The sequence below is a fragment of the Camelus dromedarius genome, chromosome 15, assembly GCF_036321535.1.
Source record: "Camelus dromedarius isolate mCamDro1 chromosome 15, mCamDro1.pat, whole genome shotgun sequence".
In the NCBI taxonomy this organism is placed as follows: domain Eukaryota; kingdom Metazoa; phylum Chordata; class Mammalia; order Artiodactyla; family Camelidae; genus Camelus; species Camelus dromedarius.
This window is the reverse complement of record NC_087450.1, coordinates 5,719,530-5,742,549: the sequence shown is the minus strand read 5'-3', so window position 1 is coordinate 5,742,549 and position 23,020 is coordinate 5,719,530. Positions and strand designations below refer to the sequence as shown.

Sequence of the window (23,020 nt, the reverse complement as noted above, 5' to 3'; positions counted from 1 at the left end):
ACCCACCAAGGTAACACAGAAGAACTAGACATAGGTAATTTACCATAAACTTAACAATTGGAGTAGTTCATAATCAAAGATAGGAGAAATTATCACAGTAATTTTTATGCAGGCCTGGTACGGTGTCTTGGGTCAGCTGTCTACCTCAGATATCGTCTTCTTGTCATCCTGGCCTGGTAGCTTTTTCTCCATTTGGGCATTGTTTTAAGGTGAGCAGTGCTCTATAGGCCAGTGCATTGCAGGGGCTATTTCTGATAGGAAATGAACCCGAAAGTCCGTTTCCTTCAGCTTTGGTGTGTATGGTCTATTTAAGAGTACCTGATAAAGGGTCCTTCCATTCAGGTTGGAGACAGTTCTTTAAGTCATGCCTGTTCCAGTTTGTATAATCCCCTGGCTGCAGGTCATGGGGCATTGGAATTTTACCCAAGGATAGATTAGTGAGCTTCAGAAACAAAGCTAGAGTATCCTATTAATAATTCAGTTAAACTGTACAGCAATGTGACATAACAGCAAGGAATGGTTGGGAAGTGTGTTAGTAAATATGGACGTCAACAAAACTAGAATTTAATATCCACTAAAATATAATCTTTTTTCTCTCTAAAGTTACCCTCATTTTTCTCAAATAAAGCCATGTCAAGATTAATTGCTTTACAAGTTGTCTGATTATTTGATCATATAAGCTTTTTTAAATTGGCTGTGTTGGAACTTTTAATTAGGAGTCTCAGGGTAGAATGTTAATAAGGTTTGCTAAGGCCAGGAAAGCCCCGTCAAGGGCTTGTCATGGATTTCTGCCTTACAGATTTAGGTAAATTCTTTTCTCTTTAAAATCCTTAAAATACCTTGAGATTCCTATATCTGTTAGGAGATGATCTTCCTCATTTGTCTGATAGAGCCACTGGGGACCTAAGAGTTTTTAGTCTATTGAGGGATCAGATAGAGAGAAAAGATAACTGTTCCAAGTCTGATTACATAGGTATAATTTATCAAATTGCTGTGAATCATAGCTAGCTTAAAGAGAAGAGCTTCTTTATGTCTGGGAAACAGGTTAAAAGCCAGTAGTATTTTAAACAAAATCAAAAATTATAACCATATTCACCAGTTTACTCAGTCCCATGTAACTAATTCTTTTAATCACAGTTTTCATTGGAAATTTAAAATTTCTTACCCAGTTTATTTCACTGCTATAGTTTGAAATTTATTAGAAATCAGTAAATCTCCTTGAAGAGCAAGCATTTTGCAAAACCATCAGAAGACAACCATTAACTGTCTATAAATGACAAAAGATTTAAAATCATGGTTAAACACCGTTACACTATAATCGATAAAGAAACCTGGTCACTATACCCAGAATTATCACTGGTAACATTTCAGATATACCAGAATTTTAGGGAGTCCATATAATTTCTACAATATCTATATTAATAACATTTTCTCATATAATATAACCTTAGAAGATTTATTATTCATTTGACAATACCATGTTATTTAACATGCCAAATGAAATTTACTAGATTAAAATCTCTCTTTGGGATGTTTCAGGGGCCCTCTGTAGCATCCCAAACTTAACTGGAGATTAAAAGAACTTTAATTAGAAATTGATATTTGGGGAGCTTGTTTAAAGATTTCAGAACACTTGGTCAGATAAACATATAGATCACTGTAACGTAGTACTAATTCATTAACAAGAAAATGCGTCAAAGGTAATGGCAGAACAGATCAGTTAAGTGGTATAAGAAGTTTTACAATCTGTTACTGAAGGTGGATTAACATTTTAAGAAAATTTTTTCCTCTTAACAGCGAGAAAACCAAATCTAGTCTTGTACCTGCTTACTTCTAAGATTCATTTACTTTGCCCAAGTTGATTCTAAACTTAGCCAATTCTGACCACGTATGAAACTCTTTCCTCAGGGTTCCACTTCCACAAGCCTTCCATAGCTTTCTATACTCATATTAGTGTGTCCCTTATTTTCTCTTCCATTCAGAAGTAACCAGCTTCAGGAGAAATCCACTATTTTTCATTAACAAAATATAATTCCATTCTTATATCTTCCTTTACACATTTATCTTACTTTCCTAGGATACTGAGATCATTCCCTTAATAATAGAGACTATTTCAGGGTGGCATCATCCATTTATTAGTATTTCTAAACACCTTTATTTTCTCTGTAAGAGGAAGTTACATGTTAAGTAATTCATATTTCAATCTTATTTTATCTGAAAATGGCATAGCTATTTAATAAAATCCTATCATTTGACTTAATTTAGCACAACTCTAGAATTTAAAGTTACCAAACATTTAGAGATTATCTTAAGCATACATTTTAAAAATATATTTTAAAAATTTACCCAAAGCTCTCATCTCATTTGCATTTAATTTACTTAAAATTTTACCACACCACATTACTGTTTTTTCTTCTTGACATATCTGCAACAGATATAACAGGATCTTATTTGACTTTCATTAAACCTAGGTACAGTAAAAGCATTATACTTAATATTGATGACTTTAAAAATGTCTATATTAATTAGAACATTCTTAAACTAAACAATATCAAATATTATCTTAATATTGAATATTTTCCAGTTCACGTGATGCTGAAAGTCAATTTGTTCAGTTTTTATTTTAAAAATACTTAATTTTCAAGCTCCTATTTTTTACATCAATTAAGCAGATCTCTTTGACTTTGAATTTTTTAGCTGTAGAAATATCTCACATCAATAATGTGTACTCAGTCTTATAAACAGACAAAAGCTAGAGATCTCATAGCTTCACTTTAAAACTTACTTATAAGATAGGTATAATAATAGTTGGAGTAAAGTGAATTTGCTTGCTCAAATCACTAAGGCTTGCTATTTAAGAAACAGACATTTAAGATTTCTTGACAAAGTCTGAAGGACACGTCAGAGTTCTGAGTTCTAAGTTTTAAAATGCCAAAAATTTCTTGGCCTTAAATTTTATTTCGTTGAGCTAATTAGGCTCAGTCCTAGGTCATTGTTTGCTGTATTTACATTTCTGATCTGCAAGACAAAGACACAATTTTCCAATTCCCCAGAGAACTGCTCTGTCACCCAGACCCAATTTTCCCTCCTTAATTGGCATTTTTTATCAGTGAGAAGAGCTGTAAACAAAGAATTCCGTGTTTTAAAACCTTAAGGTTTAATTTATCATGTTTTCCAAAGCTTGCATAAGGCATTTAGTAAGGTCTCTTTTTCTTGAGTTATAAGTTAAACCCAGGGTAAACCTCTTATAATATTTTTTTATTAGCCACTGAATATTAGTTTTTAGTTTTACGTTATACTGGACAGCTCATGTAACTCTGTTGGTTTCTTTTACTTTGTTCAATTAATATTTTCTGAGGGACAGATTTGTGCCCAGACTTATAACACCAACAAGGGGACGCGTTTTTCCATTGAAACATATCTATCCCACAACATAATTAAGCAAAAGTTTTATATAAAGACCATTTAAATATACCAATTTTACAAACTTTTATCTCAATTTTATTAAATCTTATACCTTTAATTTTTATATTTATGTTTTAATCAATAATTCTTATTTCTAGAAGGAGTGCCAGAAGCCTTTTTTTTTTTTTTTCTGTGCATTGTATCTAATTTTATAGAAAAGTCTCTAGGATGCCCAAGTTTCAGCCAAAGAGCTTAGACCGTTCTCAATTTTTACTTTGATTAATTGGTCTGTTGTCCCAATCATTGATCAAATATTTCAGTCTATATATATATATATATTTTAAACTGCGGCAAATAAAACGGACTTGTTTGAACTTTAATGTTGGGGGGCAGTAGGTGATCTCTTTGGCCCTTTTTTTTACTTTATGTAGTGTAGTATCAAAACCTTGTACCTAAATCCAAAAATGTCCATTTTATTTATCTCATTCAAAATAACCATATAAAAATATTTATCCACTTGGGATAAGCCCCTTATCTTTTATTTTTCGACCTTTTAACAATCCTTTTTCCAGTTATTCAACCTAATTAACATTAATTATTCTAAGATTTTATTAGCATCCCTAGAACCATTTATCGGAAAGGAAAAACACAAATGTAGCTTTTCAAACCAGTTTTATTTTTTTCACTAAGTTCTTAGTTTAACCATTAGATATATTTTTCTACCTTTAAAATTGATTTTAATAGATACCAATAAAACAGCTGTTTATAATGAGATCTCTTTCAACTTTCACCAATTTAAAAGTTTTTCCAAATTAAAGGATCCATCATATGGCCATCAATTTATATATATATATATATATATAAATTATATATATATAATATATATTTTATAATATATAAAAATATATTAATATATATATATATAATATATATATAGTGATTTTAAACCAATAAGATGAAGAGGCTCTTCCACATGAGAGTGGGGGTGTTGCCTAAATAAAATTCAAAGGTTTACTCTTCAAAAGCTAAAGGCCTTTGTGGTCCAGGCTGATGAAACAAAGTTTAAGATGGCAAAATATCTGACAATTGGTACAAAGAATTGCTTAGAATCCCAATTTATTTGCGTGGCCACCATATGTACACAATACTTGAACCTTTTGTATGGCAGAGTCCAAGGTTTCCTTTAAAAAAAAGTAAACTTATATATACATACATACACACATTTAAAACACCCAGAGAAAGATAAAACATTTACATTTCAAGGACACAGGAAGAGAAATCTAAGTTCCCCCTAACGGGGATTTTGTTTTTATAAGTTCAGAATTCCAAAAAATATTTTTATCAGGCCTGGTTAGTTACTTTCATAGTGAGTTGTTTTTTTTTTTTTTCTAATTCCCAATTAATGCTGTAAGTTTTGTATGTACATAAACCTGGCTGGGGTAATAGTTGGAGGCTGGCAATCTGTCATTTTTTCTTTTCTTTTCTGTTTTTTATTTTTTTTTGAAAGTTCTATTCCACATTGTAAGTTCGGGTTCTCAGAATAAATTTGCTAGTAAGATTTCCCTCAGGGACAACTCTATGGCATGAAGTCTTTGCCTCTACCACTCCTGCAAGATTCTCTGTCACCAGAGAAAGCTGTTACCAGCCAGGAGGAGGGTCCCATTTTTGGAGTTGAAAGGTTACTCATAAGAGTTTTACTTTTATCCTGAAAAATTCAATGGAGGTAACCAAATTGAGGAAAACATTAGAACAACCTCTTACCTAACCACTCAGCCCTGAACCCAGTGTCCTTCAACTTGGACACACTCGGGACGTCTCCACTGGGTGAGTATTTTCCTGGTATGTTTCCACCAGCCCCACTTCGGACGTCTCTGCAAGGTGGGTATTTCCCATTATATTTCAACCAGGCCCCACCCAGTATGTCTCCACTGGGTGGGTAATTCACCCCAGTATCTTTCAACTGGAGGGCCAGTTACCTGGAAACTCCGCCAAATAAAACTCAGGATCATCAAACAATATGTGATTTCCGAGAAACAAGAGAGACTCACCCAAATTCATCTGGACTCCCCGAGGAGGCAGATGGGCACAAAGGGCCACTTATGGAACCAAGGCTCCAGATACTCGGAGAGTTCAGGTGGAGAAAGTCTGCTCTGGGTCCCTTCATGATGTCCAAAACTGTTGACTGAAATACATGTGCAGCCTAAAGGTTAAGAGTTATGTTTTATTTGGCGAGACGACTCAAGCCATGATGACAGCCTCTCAGATCTCTCTGAGGGACTGCTCCCAAGAGGTTGAGGAGGAGCTAGGATATATAGGAGCTTTACAACAAAGACCAGGTTGTTGGAACAGTAAAAGATTGCTTGTTATCTAAAGAAAGCCAGGTATCTCAAGTTCAAGAATTTAGTGCTTTTCTATGTATGGGAGGAAGCAAATATTTTGGACTCCCTGAATTCATTCTTTAAACAAGCACCTAGCTACTTAGGGCCAGTATCCTGTCCTTTCTTATTCTGAGTCTGGTCAGAAGGCACCATTGTCAGTTGCTGCAGCTGCTGGGCTGCAGGCCTGTCCTCGCTGGGAGTTGGCGGCAGCCGCTAATGACTTGGTTTCAGCACTTTTTGTTTACTGACATGGTTGCAGTATTTTCATTCACATTGTAGTATTTTCATTCACGGACTGATTATGGATAATCTGCAACCTTGGAAAGGAACCGAGATGGAATTACTGCAGGTACCTTCTTCTTTAATAAGCCGTGTGCAAACATAAACATGGAGGAAGCATACATTTGGATTTGGTGGTGTAGGGAAGGGTTTCTGCACATTACAGGAGAACGCAATGCAGAATTCCTTAAGTCCACCTTTTTTTTCTGTAGTGGTTTCTGAGAACAGTTTATGGTAATTAACCAACATTTACAAATGGTGGCACACATTGCATGTAAGAGCTGGCCGGCTGCAAACTTGTGTATTGGACAGGTGGAATTCATAGGCAAATGGTCAGGTGGATGGGAGAGAGATGGAGCCTAGGCCTGGGCCCAGATTCCGGTTTAAATCGCCATTTCCTCACCATACGGCCTTGGACTAGAATGCAACCTCTTTTAACCTGTTGGTGAATCTGTGAAATGGGCATGATAATATTCGTTTCTTCCTGGGATTGTTGTAAGTTCTAAAGTGTATTGTAGCACACATGAAGCACTTAGCAGTGTTCACTGTGTGTGGCCGCCCCGCTTGGCGTGTGTCAGAGCCGTAAAGGCAGCATTTGTCTGTTGAGGATGCACTGGTAGCCCCTTGAATATGTTGTGAATTTGGTGATTTCCTTTAATCTTGGTAACTCTGTGTGCCATGGGCAGTTATTTTCATGGACAGATGAGGAATCTCAGGGTAAAGAAGACTGTGTAATTTGCCCAAAGTCAGACCATAATTTTGGGTGCATGGGCCTCGGTTCAGCATGGGCCCCAGGGCCTTCTGCCCTCTCCGTTCAGCACCAGAGCCAGATGTGTGGTCCGCTGTTTCCCAGCCCAGAATATCGGGCAGGCCGCAAGACACACCTGGCCCTGCGCTGCTTGAGCAAAAACTCCGGAGGAGAGGAAATTACAAAAGGGATAAACATAAAAACAGATGACAGCAAACTGTGATCAGCACTGAGAAGGAAAGGAACACGCCTCACAATGCAGAGCTGCGAGCTTTCCCGTCGGGGCTGCTCTGGGGGCGTTCATCTCAGCTAAACAAACTCTGCTGCTCCACCAAGGCAGGAAGGCAGGGAGCGTGTGGCCAGGTAGACAGGGCCTTGTTAATCATACACATTCCCCATTAAGCTGCAGCTGTCACGGGCACTTACCTAGTAAACAGATGTCTTCCATAATCATCACGCACTTTTCTTGGTAGTTTTATTGCCTCACCTTTGAGATGAGGTCATTGAAGCTGGGGAGTTTGCTGCATGCCCGTGATCACCATGGAAATACCCCCACTGGTCTTTCAACCTAGACTGGTGTGGCTGTCATGTCCCAGCCCTGTGAATGGCATCATGTGGCCTCTCCCAAGCGGCCCAAATGACTGACATTGATATTCTTAATTCATAGGAAATGGTATGTGACAATAGGAGAAAAAGCTATTAAGAAATTGTTTGGAAAACTAGAACAAAATCCAATTCTTCCCCAGCTGGGGGAGCGTACCCTGTGTCACTCACCCCACTCACTGCGTGTCACCTCCTCCCTGCCGACTCTACGTTCAGAAGCCACTCTGAGTCTTTGAAGAACATTTTGCCTCATGACATTGTTGACTAGGACCTGCGACCTCTCTGTCCCTGGTTAACTCTCTCTTGAAAGCCATTTAAATTTCTTGCAGGCTCCTCCGCTCAGATGTAAGAATATCCTCTTTCGACTTCTTGATTCAGCTCCTTAATGAAGATCTCGTGAAGGAAACTTAGTCAAAACCTGGGAGGTATGCACACAGTGACTGCAACTTCAGCACTTTATGAAGTTCAGAATCAGATTTGTGGGTGACTCAGGAAAGGCTTTTTTATGGTAACAAGGGGAAAGTGAAAGGATGCAGGCTGTGTGAGACTGAAACATCTCGTTTCCAGCCAGCAAGGCACCTGCGTTCAGGATGGTGTGTGGGGAGTGCAGAGTTCTCACAAAGAAAGAAGAGTTGTGATGGGAGGGAGGACAGTTAGGTACTTTACTGTGGAGGGAAAAAGTGGGTTAAGCATTTCCTGGTTGAACAAGAGGATTGTGACATGATGTGCTTGTATTTTGGAGAGAAGGGTTTTGTGGGGACAGGGCTAAGGAGAACGCTCTGTGGCTGGGGAGTCAGCACAACAGAGAAACACAGAGAACCGTGCAGACCCCAAGGCCCCTGCTGGGGAAGAGGCTGCCCGCCAATTCGAGCCCTGGGGGCAGCTTCTGTCCCTTAGCTGGGGCCTCAGAGCTCCCTTCACAACCCAGTCCTGTTGATACAAGGAAAAAAACGTGAGGCATGAGAAGGGCTGTTTCCCAGGCTTTTGTTGAGCCCCTGGGATGTGTCCCACCAGACTTTGTTCCTTGGCTTTGTGCAGTAAAGTATTCAAGAGCAAGCCAGTGTTGAGGAAAGGTAGATTTATTCACAGAGACACATTGAAAGGCAAGAGAAAGGCCACGAGGTGTGGGGTTTGGGTGCTCAGATTAAAAGTAGGTACACACTCCACAGAGTGTGGGCTTTCTCCGAAGAGGGAGAGAGAGGGGTGACCGCGAGGTGGCGCTGTGTTGCTCGTTTTCTTGGGCTTGGTGGTTTCATTTGCTAATATATAGAAGAAGCAGCCTAAGGGCAAGGGGCTGGGATTCCCAGGGAGTTGGCCATTTCCCACCCTTTGACCTTTTGTGGCTAGCCTTGGGACTGCCATGGTGCCTTGGGGCATGTTATTCACCATGTTACTATTACAATGGGTGTATAATGATGCTCAAGCTCTGCTAGAAGTTAAATCTCTTCATCCTGAGCCTCAAGGCCTACTGGGGTTTGAATCCTTCACCATTTTGTTGTTAATTGCTGTGGCCTTCCTTGAATGGCTGTGCTCTGCCTCTTCCATCCTGTCTCACTATGATGACACAGAGAGAGCAAAGGCAGGGCCCTGCCTGTGCTCCTGCATTTAACAGCAGGATGTGTGGAGTGGGCTTATGATGACTCTGAGTGGTGAGAATGGTGTTTCAGATTTTGCCACGTGAGACATGGGGACCTGCCAGCAGCCATCACAGATTTATCTCAAGGGCATTATCGCTTGTGTTGTTATGGAAACAACAGGCCAGCCAAGAAACATGCACTGAGATTTATTACGCCGGCGGGCTCAGAGGGGCTTCTGTTCCTCCAAGACCTGCACATGAGGTTCTATAGGGTTAGTTACAAGTAAGGGGCTATTAGCCAATAAGGCTCAAACAACAAAAAGCAAGGAATCAGTACACTGAAGCTTATGAATTTGGAACAGATCACTTTACTGACAATTGTTGACCTTGGATTTACGAGTTAGCTTATTAGCCCAGTCAACTGACACTAAACTTCAGATTTATGAGTTAGCCCAGCAATACTTAGATCAGTAAACCGACATTTATCACACTTAGATTTGTGACTTAGCTCGTTAGCCCAGCTGGGCTTTTCCTTCACAGTGTCATTCATCTTTTCTATATTTCTTTTTTTTTTTTTAAGTATTTAATTCAAATTTAATATCAGGTTTTTTTGGAAAGAAATTTCTCTTTTTCTTTTCTTTGGGACTCTTTTGGGGGGGTAGGTAATTAGGTGTATTTATCTGTTAGTGGAAGCCCTGGGGCTTGAACCCGGGACCCCGTGCACGCTAAGCACACCCTCTACCACCCCCCCATGATCTTTTCTTTTTGCTTTAGCTGCCAAGAATCTGACAGCTGAATTTCTAGTCGGCCTTTAACACTTGCCCTGACTCCAGGGAATCCATTTTTATGACTTTACCTCCCCCAGGTTTCATTTAAGTATTGAATCTCCAATTTCTCTTCACTCTCAGTTTTGCCTTTTTGTTGTTATGGTTGTTAAGGTGTGTTTAAAAAAATTGTTTAATTTCTCTTTTAGCAGGAGGCTGAAAGTAAATAAATATGTAAACAAACAGCACACTTAAATGCTTTTATACATTCTAAGCTGTTTAGTAGTTACTTAAAAACCGAATTGAATATTAAATTGATAACATTTTTAAGTTATTTTTTAATTTTTTACAAAGATATAGCTGATTTAAAATATGATATGTTTCAGGTGTACAATAGATGCTCCATTTATAGTTACTGTAAACATTGGCTGTATTCCCTGTGTTGTAAGATACATCCCTGTAGCGTGTTTACATAACTTGTTGCAGTTTGTATAAGAAAGTTGGGTAACGCAGAGTCTGGGGCATGGCTGTGTCTGACCCAGGGTCACGCTCACCCTGCCTGTCAGAGCCCAGGCCCTCACTCCTGTCTGCAGGGCAGCGAGTGGAGGCAGCCCTCATCAGCGCTGGCACCACCCTCTGAGCGGCAGTGACAGCAGTGTCTGTGTGTGGACGTGCAAAGTGTTTTTCCAGGAGCTTTACATGCATTTCTGCATTTAATAATTAAAGCCCTCCTGTGAGGAAGCGTTTTATGATTTTAATGAATAATACATTTTATTTTGATATTGATAGACTTCAATCCTCCGGAAAATTTACAGGAGTAGTACAGTAAACGCTTAGATACAGTTCACCTTAAAGGGCACTATTTGTCCTTTTGTGTCTGGCTTATTTTAACATAAAGTTTCAAGGTTCATCCATATTGTAGCCTGAGTCAGTACTTTATTCTTTTGGTTTCATAATATCCTTTTTCTTTTTTTTCGTTTTTGGTCTATTTAAAAATATTTTCATTGAAGTCTAGTCAGTTTATAATGTTGTGTCAGTTTCTTGTGTACAGCACAACAATTCAGTTAAATAGGAACATACCTGTATTCATTTTCATATTCTTTTAAACATAAGTTACTATAAGATATTAAATATATTCTCCTGTGCTATACAGTATAAACTTGCGGTTTATTCTATACATACTCAGTATCTGCAAATCTTGAACTCCCAATATATTCCTTCCACACCCTCTCCCCTCTGGTAACCATAGTTTGGTTTCTATGTCTCTGTGTCTGTTTCTGTTCTGTAGATAAGTTTATCTTTTTGTGTCTTTGTTTTTTGATTTTTTTTTTTTAAGATTCCACATGTGAGCGATCTCATATGGTATTTTTCTTTGTCTTTCGGGCTTACTTTTCTTTGAATGACATTCTCCAGGTCCATTCATGTTGCTGCAAATGGCATTACTTTATTATTATTTTATGGCTGAATAGTAGTTTATTGGAGAAATATACTACAGTCTCTTTATCCAGTCATCTTTCATTGGATATTTAGGTTGTTTCCATGTCTTGCTATTGTAAATAGTGCTGCTGTGAACATTGGGGTGAAAGTGTCTTTTTGAGTTAGGGTTCCTTCTGGATATATGTCCAGGAGTGGGATTGCTGGGTCATATGGGAGGTCAATTTTTTGTCTTTTGAGGAACCTCTGTACAGTTTTCCACAATGGCTCCACCAAACTGCATTCCCACCACAGTGCAGGAGGGTTCCCAATTCTCCGTAGCCTCTCCAGCATTTACTGTCTGTGAACTTCTGAATGATGGCTATTCGGATTGGTGAGAGGTGAGTCTTGATTGCAGTTTTGATTTGCATTTCTCTGATAATGATATTGAGCATTTTTTTCATGTGCCTATTGGCCATTTGTATGTTTTCATTGGAGAAAAGTTTCTTTAGGACTTCTGCCCGTTTTTTAATTGAATTGTTTGTTTTTCTTTCTTATTAAGTGTAAAAGCTGTTTACATATTCTGGGAATTAAGCCCTTGTCAATTTCATTTATTGCAACTATTTTCTCTCATTCCATAGATTGTCTTTTTGTTTTGCTTTTTGTTTCCTTTTCTGTGCAAAAGCTTGTAAGTTTAATTAGATCCTACTTGTATTATTTTGCTTGTATTTCTATTGCTTGAGTAGACTGCTCCAGGAAAACATTGTTGAGATGTATGTCAGATGTTTTGCCTATGTTTTCTTCTAAGAGGTTTATAGTGTCTTGTCTACATGTTTAAGTCTTTAAGCCATTTTAAATTTATTTTTGTGTATGCTGTGAGGGAGTAGACTAACTTCATTGATTTACATGCAGCTGTCCACTTTTCCCTAAACCATTTTCTGAAGAGGCTGTCTTTACTCCATTGTATGTTCTCAACTCCTTTGTCAAAGAATCAATGACCAAAAGTTTGTGGGACTATTCTTGGTAATTTTGTTTATCCGTTCATTGATGGATGGATATTGTTTGTAACCTTTGGTTACTCTGAATGATACTGCCATGAATATTGAGGTGCAACTTTTTGTGAGAATATATTTTCATTCTGTTGGCTGTACAGTTGGCCCGCCATATCTGTAGTTTCCACTTTATGGATCCAGATGGCTGATTGTAAAGGGACTCGAACATCCTTGGATTATGGTATCCAGGGTGGGGGTTTCCTGAAACGAAATCCCGAGTATACTGAGGAATGACTCTAAATGTAGGAGTGGAATTGCTGTGCCATATAATTCTAACCTTTTGAGGAAACACCAGGCTTTTCCAAAGAAGCTGCACCATTGCCCCTTTCCAATGGCTGCGTATTGAGGGTTCCCATTTCTCTGCCTCCTGACCGACACTTGTTATTGTCCATGTTTTGATTATAACCATCCTAGTGAGTGTAAAATCAGATATCATTTTGATGTTGATTTCGCTAGTGATGCTGAGCATCTTTTCATATGCTTATTGGCCAATTGTGTATCTATTTAAATACTTGGCATATTTAAAAATTGGGTCGATTTTCTTTGTATTGGTCAGTTGTAAGCATTTGTTTTATATCCTGGATACTAGTCTCTTATTAGATATAGGCTTTGCAAAATTTTTCTCCTATTCTGCAGATTGTCGTTTCACTTTAGTTTTTTTAAACATTAAAACTATTTCTTTCTAGGGGAGGTAATTAGATTTATTCATTTTATTTTTCTTGCTAAGCACGCACTCTATCACTTGAGGTACCCCCTTCCCCTTCATTTCACTTTATTGATGATGTCCTTTGTAACAAATGGTTTTAATTGTGATGAGGTCCATTTTATCTTTCTTGTTTTTCACTTGTGCTCTTGGTATTTTATCTAGGAAGCCATAGCATATCCTTGAACCACAAGGATTTAAACTATGTCTTTATTAGAAAGTTTATATATTTAGTTTTTACGTTTCCGTCTGTGATCCATTTTGAATTAATATTTTATTTGTTATATAAAATACGGGGGTCCAGATTCCAGATTAATTCTTTTGCCTTCAGATACCCAGGTGTCTCTGCACCATTTGTTGAATAGACTATTCTTTCAATGGAGTTTTGTTGGCACATTTCTGGAAAAATGACTGTAAATGTAAGTTTCCCCCCTAGATTTTTTATTGTGTCTCATAGATTTATGCATCCAAACTTATGCCAGTACCATAATGACTTGAGTACTATAGATTTGTACTTTGAGTGAGTCCTCCAACTTTGCTCTTCTTTTTCAAGATTGTTTTGGCTGACCTGGGTCCCTTGCATTTCCATATGAATTTTGGCATCAGTTCTTCAATTTTTGCAAAGAAGTCAGCTGGAATTTTGATAGGGATTCCATTAAATTTGTAGATCACTTTCGGGAGTCTTAACATTTTTAACAATATTGTCTACCATTCCATGAACATGGGATGCCTTCCATATATGTAGATCTTTTAATTTTTTTTTGGTGATACTTCAAAATGTTCAATGTGCAAATCTTGTAAAATTTTGTTAAATATATCTCTCATTTTATTTTTAATGCTGTTGTAATTGGAAAGGCTGAGCTTCCTAAGGGTGGGACTATATATCAATTTATTTATTTCTAGGATTCCCACACAGCAAATACCCTAGATTTATATTTGCTACATAAATCTATCCACAATTCTTCCCACCCCCGTGTCATAAGAAACCAAGACCCAGGTTAAGCTACCTGAACACCTATGTGGAAGTGAGAAGTGAGACCCTTGTTTGGGGCTTTGTGCAGATTATACTGAAAGCTTATTCATTATGGCTTCATCTTAATTTCTTTTAAACAATCCTTTCAGTGTATATAGTCAGATACATTAAGAAAATGCCCTTTCGATGTGTGGAGGAGCTAAGACTATAATTTTCAAATAATTTCTAGTGAGAGTGTTGTACTTGAAACTAATTTGCATCAATCTTTGAAGATTTATGTTTCAGGAGCTTTGACTATATAATACCTGTCTTTATTCAATAACTACAACTAAATGCACAAACAACATGTAAGAGTTTGAGCAAACTGCCCCCGCCCCATACTGCTGGTTGGCTGCAGCTGTAACTGGAGTCAAGTCTTACCTATCCCAGTACGCTTGGGCGGATCTGCTCAAAGGGGTTCGTCCAATAGTTTGTCGGTAGTCTTTTGGACAAAGCCATAAAGCATTGATTTAAGGTTGCTGGAATGGAATCTATTTTATTAATATTAAGTAAGCACATATTGAGTGCTTACTGTATGTTGGGAATTGTCCCTTAGCTTCACATGAATATTATTTCACTTAAAACCTCTCATATTTCCTTGTTATTCACACTTTACAGATAAGGAGTCTGAGGATTAGGTTTTCTCTCTTTTGGGGGGAGCTCATTATCAATGATGGGAAGTTGTAAGGAAAAAGATACTGATTCATCCAGAGAAAACATTTTTCTGAGAGTCAGCACTCAAGAGGGTGATCATTGTTTGAGTAAGACGAGCCACGGGTTGTACGGAGTCAGCATCCCTGTCCTGGTCACGGCACGTGTAGTGCTGCGTGGTGGGTGAGGCAGCGTGGCCGCGCAGGGAACGCGGATGCCGGGCCGTTGGTCTGTGCTCAGGATCAGTGGGGCTTTCTCCTAAGGGAAGTGGAAAGTCATTGTCAGATTTTAAGTAGGGGAGAGAGGTGCTCTCGTAGATCACTTTTGTCTTGTAGAATGCTTAGAAACATTTAGAAGTCTCGGCAGGAGGTGATGTGATAAGTCAGAGTAGGGTGGCTCTTAGGTGTAGCAGTGTTCAATTTTCAAGTGGTTTTCAGTCCCAGGTTTGTGGCTCAGTAGCCGTGTCACTTTGGATGACGCACTCAAGGAAGTGAAACAATTTATCTTATTAATTGAAGCAGTGATGTACCGACTTCCCAGGACTTCTGTGGAGATCCAGTGAGGTAACGTGTGCACAATGTGCAGCGTGGTCCCCAGCACAGACTCAGTGCTGAGGGAGTGCCAGTGAGAACCTGGTAGTTGAGGTTTGGGTGGTGTGACTCGTTGACTGAGGAAATTGGGCCCTGAAGGAGGGGTCCAGTCACATCTGTGAGTGATGGGACTGAGCTGGGAGAGGCAGAGAGACCTTGCCCCCCGACAAGAGGCCCTGGGCAGGACCGCTATGGGAGGAGCACCGTGAAGTCAGCTATTTGCAGGTGGAGTTGGAGGTTCCATTGAAACATCTAAGTGCAGTTCCACAATCACAGAGGAGGTCTAGGCCCGGGCTGTGCATTTTCCTATAATCTCAATCCCTGAGGACGCCAAGTTATTGATCATTGAACGTGAAGACATACTTACAGGACAAGTGAATAGTAAGTATCATCTCTGTCATCAAAGCTCAGGTCTCTTTATTCATCACTCACTTTGCTAATTGGGTACTTACAGAGCTCACTTCACCATCCTCACCTGGGCTCAGGCTCCACAGAAAAGATCTTGTGAGTCTCCCTCTTTTCCAGAAGAAAACACATTTAGCTGGTAGACTTCTCTACTTCGCCAGACTTAGAATTTTAGTTTGTTGATTTAATTCTGTTTTCTGTTGGCCGTCTCCTGACAGGAGAGACATTTTACCTCATGGTCAGGTTTCAATTAGCTGTTACTGAGAACTGCTGATCTGATCTATAGTGTATTTTTTTCTATTAACTTTGTAGAGTACTTATCATTTTTCTGTCTTTGTCCTTTAATTTTGTTTCCTGTTCAATGTTCTATCCTATTTGGGGCCTTATTTTATTTTTTAATTAAAAAATGTCTGTTAGCAGTTTAGAAAACAAAAGCAAATAAAAAATGCACATGATAGCTAGATTTAGAATATATCTAGTGTGTTTTCTGTCTCGGCATTTGAGGGTTCTAGAAACTCTTGAAAACCTTCATTACATAAGTTCCTTAAAATGCTGATTAAGAAATTATACCTTCCTTCCTCATCTTTCAAGCTGCACAGCTAATTGTCAAGAAAGTGAGGGGAAATCCTCAGAAGCCAAGTCAAACCAGAAAGCAGGGATTCTGGGAGATACGCGAGCCTTAGAAGCCCTGGGGAACATTTGGCTCCTGAACTGAGTTTTAGTTGCCTTGACAGGAGTGCAGGAGTTTAGCCCCAGGCCTCTCACACTGGGAGTTGGATGGCTGTTCTTATGTAAGGCCAAGCACATCCTGAGAATTCTGCTTTATAAAAGGGTGAATTAGAAAGAAAATTAAAAAAGCATTCCTCAAGGCAAGGAAGTAAGGAAAGTCAAATTTTTTGGAAGCGGGGAAAAATAACATATCCAATGTAAGTATTTAGTTTAAATCTGTTCTGGCATGAGAGTGACAACAAACTCCTGGCAGAAAATCACAGCTCCTCCCGGAAAGAGAAGTTGTGTTTTGAATGAATCAGTGGGCAGCCATTCCGAAAAAGGTCTCCAGAGTCTTCTGGATCAAGATACTGGACCCAAACACCTCCCTTCCATGGTCTCATTTAAATAACCAGAAAGGTTTTAAAGGAAAGAAGCCATAATCATAGTTCTATTTATTGACATTAATATATGCTAGGAATTCAGAGGTGACTATGGAGTTGTCTCCTCTTTTATGGACCTTACTTTCTATTTGACATAGTTGGGGAACTTGGTGGAGGGTGGTGTTAGTCTGTTGCAATTAGCCAGGATAGGAGATTAAGAAAGCAGTGAAGGGCGGGTGACATTTTTTAGCTGAGGACAGTCCTGTTCAGTTGGTTTGTAATTGCAGGCTCGTTGAGTTGTCACTGGAGGGAATTGATCTTATGGAGTTTGGACTTAACTCAGGCCTCTTCAGAATGGACAAGTGAACCTGGAAAAAGACAGTCAAATTTGTGCAGACATTAAAGTCCACGTGAACGTGCTGTATCCCTGAGCCAAAGATAGGACAAGTAGGCAGCACTTCTTGAGGACAGAGGAGTGGTTTTTAAGGTTCTTCAATAATGAACCAGGGAACCGGGATGGCCAGTTGTCAAACTGTGACATTGCTCTTTGGACGGTGTACCCACCGAGGTTATTGGCCGTTTATAGGTTTCCATTTCTCTTTAATGCATGACAGGTGATGAGGACGTGGGCATACACTTTTGACACCTTGTACCTGCCTAGAAGCGCGGGCACAGCTACGGCTGCGCCTTACATCTTGCCGCCCATCCCGCTCCCTGGTTCCGTGATCACGGCCGAGTGGTTCCTTGATGACCTGTCCGTCTCCTCTGTGACAACGTAACCCAACAAAATACCGGAGCGTATTAGCTTGGGTTTGTTTTTTTCCATCATTCCCTTCGAATGATGTTGACTGATAATGGACCCAGTTACTTTTGCAGATGATTTACACATAGGGCTTTCAGTACAAACCTCGTAATCCCCACTGTGTGATCTAGAGAAGAAAGTGACATTCTTTCCAAATTGTTTTGATGCACTTATGTGGGAAAATGATGTACGTTTGAATATGTATTTCCTCTCTGAATCATCATGGCTAGAGATGAATATTTGTAGACATGGAATGTGTTTACTGTATTTGAACTGTATGGTCCCCTAAATTCTCCCCAGCTTTTTAAAGTCATCACTGGAGTGCTACCTTCAGAGTGTCCCAAAGCATCCACCACTGCCTGTTCTTCGGACACTGTGAGTTTCCAAGTTGGAGAAGGCTGCTGGCTGTTGAGGCATTCTCTGGCACATCTCTGGCTGGCTGATGTGAGCTTAGCACACAAGACTTGGCAGACAGTATCTTACCATGGTCACGTCCATTTCTGGAACACTCATTTAGGATTTTACACCTATGCTAGGGGCATAAGTTATTTCATTTAGTTTTCCCAACAATCATAATTAGATTTTATCACCTGTATTAATAAGGAAACTGTGAAAGCGAGTGACGTGCAGACTTTGGACTGGAACACGGGTCTTTCTGATCCCTGTCTCTGTTCCCTCCCCAGCCTATCCTTCCAAATGGCCAGGAGACTCTTCCTCAGTCTTGAGTTTCCCGCTGATGTTACCACTCTCTTTGTTTCTGGAGAGGAAAACAAGTCTAAACTTACTTTCCAGTTGGAAATGGAATGGAGAGTTAACGTTGGAAGCCGGGAGAGTCTGTCCTGTGATGAAGCGGTCTCCGAGTCACTTCCATTGGGACGTCACGTCACTGTCTGGGCCCCTTGCACAGCCTGTGCACAGGTGACAGCACAGATGTGCCGAGCAGTCCTCCCGGACAGGGCAGCGGGTTGGAAATGAGTTTGGGTATTTGGTTTCATTACATAGGTTCCTGAGGGCCTTGGCCTGGCACTTCGATTGGGACCACTCCCTGTCCCACAGACTCATGCTCTGGGCCCGTGCAGACCTAACGTGGCCTCAGCCTGAGACTCAGTGCCCGTGGTGATGAGGAGCATTTTAGTCCAGGGTCTGCCGGAGGCTCTGACACTTCTGGGCAGTGGGAATTTGTCCAGGATGATAATAAATCCTCCCCGAGATTCAGATTTCCTTGCCTGTGAGCCGGGGTAGTAATATTTTCTGAAATGATTGTAATGATTCAGTAACGGGCACAGCGTGTGCTGGCAGGTAGCTGGTGTTTAAGGAGCAGAAGTCGCAGTCACTCTGTCAGCCTCTCACTGTGTGCTCTGTGCTTTGAGAGGTTGTGTGTTTGGTGAAAGTCCCGCCCAAACCCTAGGGTGTAGATGAACTGTTGTTCCTTTACTTTCCCGTCCTTTTTCTCTTTCCCTTCTCTGTGTCCCATGTTTAGGTAGCAGATTCCTCTGTTTCAGGTAATACGGGCCTTTCTAGTAAAAGGAGAGGAGGAACGCGGAAAGGTGGGGCCCAGAGGGGGTCTGGAGCGTCTGCACAACGCTGTATCCCTGCATTTCTGCATCCGGTCCCATCAGTGCACGAAGTCAGCCTTCCTCTTCCTTCCTGTGTCATTGGGTCTCTGTTTCAAGGGAAAATTTTTTACGGGTTTTTTTTCACTTACATGTTTCGTTCAGATGCTTGTTGCTTTTCTCCCTGTGCTTCAGCATTCCTAGGAGAGAATTCAGCAGTGCAGCATCCTCTCCGAGCTCTATGATTTGATCGGCTTCCACCGCAAGTCCGCCTTCTGCAAGCGGGTGGCCCCCGTGCAGCGCGCGGCCCCCGGCATCACGGAGCCTGGCGGGAAGGCCTGCTACCGACTCCTTCTGCAGATGCTTCCTGGCTACAGTCTGTCGCTGGATCTGCAGGACTTCAGCAAAGGTGTTGGAACTAAAACATTGCTTCAGTCCCATTAACCATGCCTGGTTTGGGCCCTGCTGTCCTGTCTCATCAGGGTGAATCCTGATTCGTTTAGAACAGGGCTCAGCAGACTTTTTCTGTCAAGGGCTTGGGAGTAAGTATTTCAGTGTCTGCAAACCTCCTGATCTCTGGTGCAGCTGCTCAGCTCTGCTGTTCAGATGCCAGAGCAGCCGGACATTCCACACACACACAGAGTTTTATTAACAGCGTTGGCTGGGGCTGGATTTGGTGTATGAACTGCAGTTTGTCCCCACAGCTCCTCACTATTGACGCCTGCACCAGAGCGTGCATTTGCGACAATGGGTGAACCTGCACTGACACGTCATCATCACCCAGAGCCCAGACTTGACACTAGGATTTACACTTGGTGGTGTGCACTCTGTGGGTTTGGACAGATGTGCAATGACATGTATCCGCCGTCACAGCATCATACAGAGTAGTCTGTCTTAGTGACCTTAAAATGCTCCGTGCTGCACCTCATTCATTGCTCCTTCCCCTCTAGCCTCTGACAGCCACTGATCTTTTAGTCTCTTTGGTGTTCCCTTTCCCAGAACACCATACAGTTGGAATCAGAAAGTTGCAGAACCTTCCCAGATTGGCTTCTTTCACTTAGTAATATGCATTTAAGGTTCCTCCATGTCTTTTCCATGCCTTGATAACTCATTTCATTTTAGCACCAAATAATAGTCCATTTTCAGGCTGGACCACAGTTTATCCATTCACCTACTGAAGAACAGCTTATTTGTTTCTGAGTTCTGGTGATTATGAATAAAGCTGCTATTAACATCTGTATGCAGATTTCTTTGTGGACATAAGTTTCCATTTCGTCGAGTAAACACCAAGGAGCACAGTTGCCGGATCATATGTTAGGAGTACGTTTAGTTTTGTAAAAAATTGCCAGACCGTCTTCCAAAATATCTGGGCCATTTTACATTCCCACCAGCAATGCATGAGAATTCCTGACGCTCCACATCCTCACCAGCATTCGGTGCTGTCAGTGTTCTGCGTTTTGGCAGTTCTGACAGGTGTGCAGTGATACCTCGCTGTTTCAGTCTGCATCCCCTTGATGACAGATGCTGTGGAGCATCTTTCCATAGACTTCTTTGGCATCTAGATTTCTTCTTTGATGAGGTGTGTGTTCAGGCATTTTGCTCATTTTTTAATCAGGTTGTTCATCATTCTTGTTGAGTTTAAAGAGATTTTGGTATATTCTGGATATCAGCCCTTTATCAATGTGTCCCTGCCCTTCACCTGCAGCACCGGAGTTGTCCTTTGGGTCTCAGTGGAGTGTCAGCTCTTCAAAGAGGTTTCCTGTCTTCCCTCAGCCTAAATACTGTCCTTGTATTTTTCACTTTCATTGACTCATTTTGTTGTTTTTAAATAGCATTTCCCATAATTTGTAAGTACATTAAAAAAAGGGCAATGATTGAACACCACCTCCCCCACCAGGCTGTGTGCGCTGTGAGAGCAGAGGCCCTGTCCCCACTCACCGTTTCCCATGACAGCACATGGCACATGTCCATGTAAAAGTGTGTAACGTAGGGCCAAACCTGATGAGCAGCTATGATGACATGTGTTGGCTACCATTTATTGAGTAGACTTTGTTTCTGATATTAATTATTAAATCACATGAATGAAACTTGTTTGTTTTGAAAAATAAACAACAAAGCACACCTCCATTTGATTGGTACTTTCCACTTAGCCTTCTGACCCAGGAGGGGATGTTCACCATCATTTTGTGGAGGAGGTTGGGGAGGTAAAGTAAGAGAGTGAGATCAAATAAAGTAAAAATGATAACTATCAGTTGGCTTTATTTTCACTAAGACATAAAAGTTACTTTAAACCCTATCTCAGGTGTTGTTCTGTTGTTTTAAACATTTCTCATAGAATTAAATGGAAGACCACTAAAACCTGAAAGGGAAATTGTGTACTCAGGTCCTGAAAATTGTTTATGTCTATTTCTTGAAATGCACATTTTCCCTGCTGGTTACAATAATTCGAGGCGAGAACACAGCCGTGCGCTGTGTGTCTGCTGGCTTCACGGGCTGCTCACTTTCATTTTCATTTTCTTGTGTTGCAGTTTATGAAGGTTTTCTATGAGATATATTGCTCAGCCATTTCCTGAATGAAGGATTGAATTTTCCACAGGAAATCTTATGAAAGAGAGTGACAAGGCACATGGGTTTCCCAAAAAGGAATACTTGATGTAATAAATTCTCACTATGGTGAACTTTTTTAATACAAGCCAGTTGAAAATTCTATCACTAGGTCATAGGCCACAAATCTGTCTTAAGAATAAAAAGATTCAAATTTTATAGAAGAAGCAGTTTGAATCAAGTAGAAATTATGATTTGTACACTAGTTGGTGTTAGAACTTATACTCAGTCTTATCATAATTGCCTGTGGTAGGAACTGGATCATTATTTATTTATTAAAAAAAAAATCCACTAGGTGCTATTTGCCCCATTCTTGATGCAGCAGTGCTGAGGTTAGTTAAGTTGGGCCATTTAGGATTGTTAGCTAGGTTTTCCGGACATTGATTTCAGCCTCTTTATCTTTTTTACAATCTCTTCTTTTGTATCGGCCTTTGGTTATTTGACAACGTGGAAATACTCCACGGATCTGCATTTCCCTTTTTTCCTGTCTTTGTGGGAAAAGATTTCTGAAAGACAAACTACTAGGATATTAAGGATTTTGTGTGGGGTAAGTTTAATCAGTTCTAAGGATTTCAATTAATACGTATTAATACTTGCTATTCAGCTAATGACAGTAAAATTATAAACTAAATTAAGTGTACATCAGTAAGTATAGTACAATCAGCCCATCACCCAGATTAAGGTATTCACAAACTTTTCCATATTTCCTTTATTCAGACCTTTGTTCTTTTATTTGTCCTTTGTTGAAGTACTTGACAGCAAATCCAAGAAGACATGTCATTTTACCCTATGTGCTCAAGTAGGCATGTCTGAAAAATGAGGGCCTTTTTTTGATCAGGTTTTTCCATTTGACCCATGTGCTCGTTAAGTATCAGCTTTATCAGGCATCTCACTAGGCATTAGGGATCCTTAGGGCAATGAGACAGTCCTGGCTCCCAAGGAAGTTAAGGGCTGATGGAAGAAACCAACACAGGAGCTTGGGTGCCTCACTTAAGGTCCCTTCTGGATGACACCAATTGGACAAAATTTGTGCACAATACAGTAGGATTCACAGAAGGGACTGGTCAGACTTGTAGGGCAGGCCGTGAGAGAGGCGGTCAGCAGGGCTACAAGAGGAGAACTCATTTGATCAGAATCTGAAATCCTTTCTGCCAACCTTTCTACCAAGCCCCCAGGGCCCATCACACACAACCCTGTGCTGTAACTGTTTTTGATTCCAGTTACCACATCTCCTTCAGGAAGGATTTTAAGGTGGAAAATATTTAAAATCCGTAATTGTTGCCAAAAGGGACATAGAACAAGGAACATGTAAACAACACAAATGTCCATCAGCACATGACTGGATAAAGACGAGGTGATACATATATACAATGGAATACTACTCAGCCATA

The 23,020-nt window shown here is 40.2% G+C and overlaps 1 protein-coding gene across 4 annotated transcripts in view; it reads left to right on the top strand.

Moving 5' to 3' along the window:
- The window catches only part of LOC135323033 (uncharacterized), a 142,467-nt gene extending 121,146 nt beyond the window's left edge, over positions 1 to 21,321 (top strand). For all 4 annotated transcript variants that reach the window (XM_064494279.1, XM_064494278.1, XM_064494277.1 and 1 more), the window contains one exon: positions 17,285 to 21,321. The gene's annotated coding sequence lies outside the window, so the exon portion shown is untranslated. The remainder of the gene's footprint in view (positions 1 to 17,284) is intronic.
- The last annotated feature ends 1,699 nt before the right edge of the window (positions 21,322 to 23,020 follow it).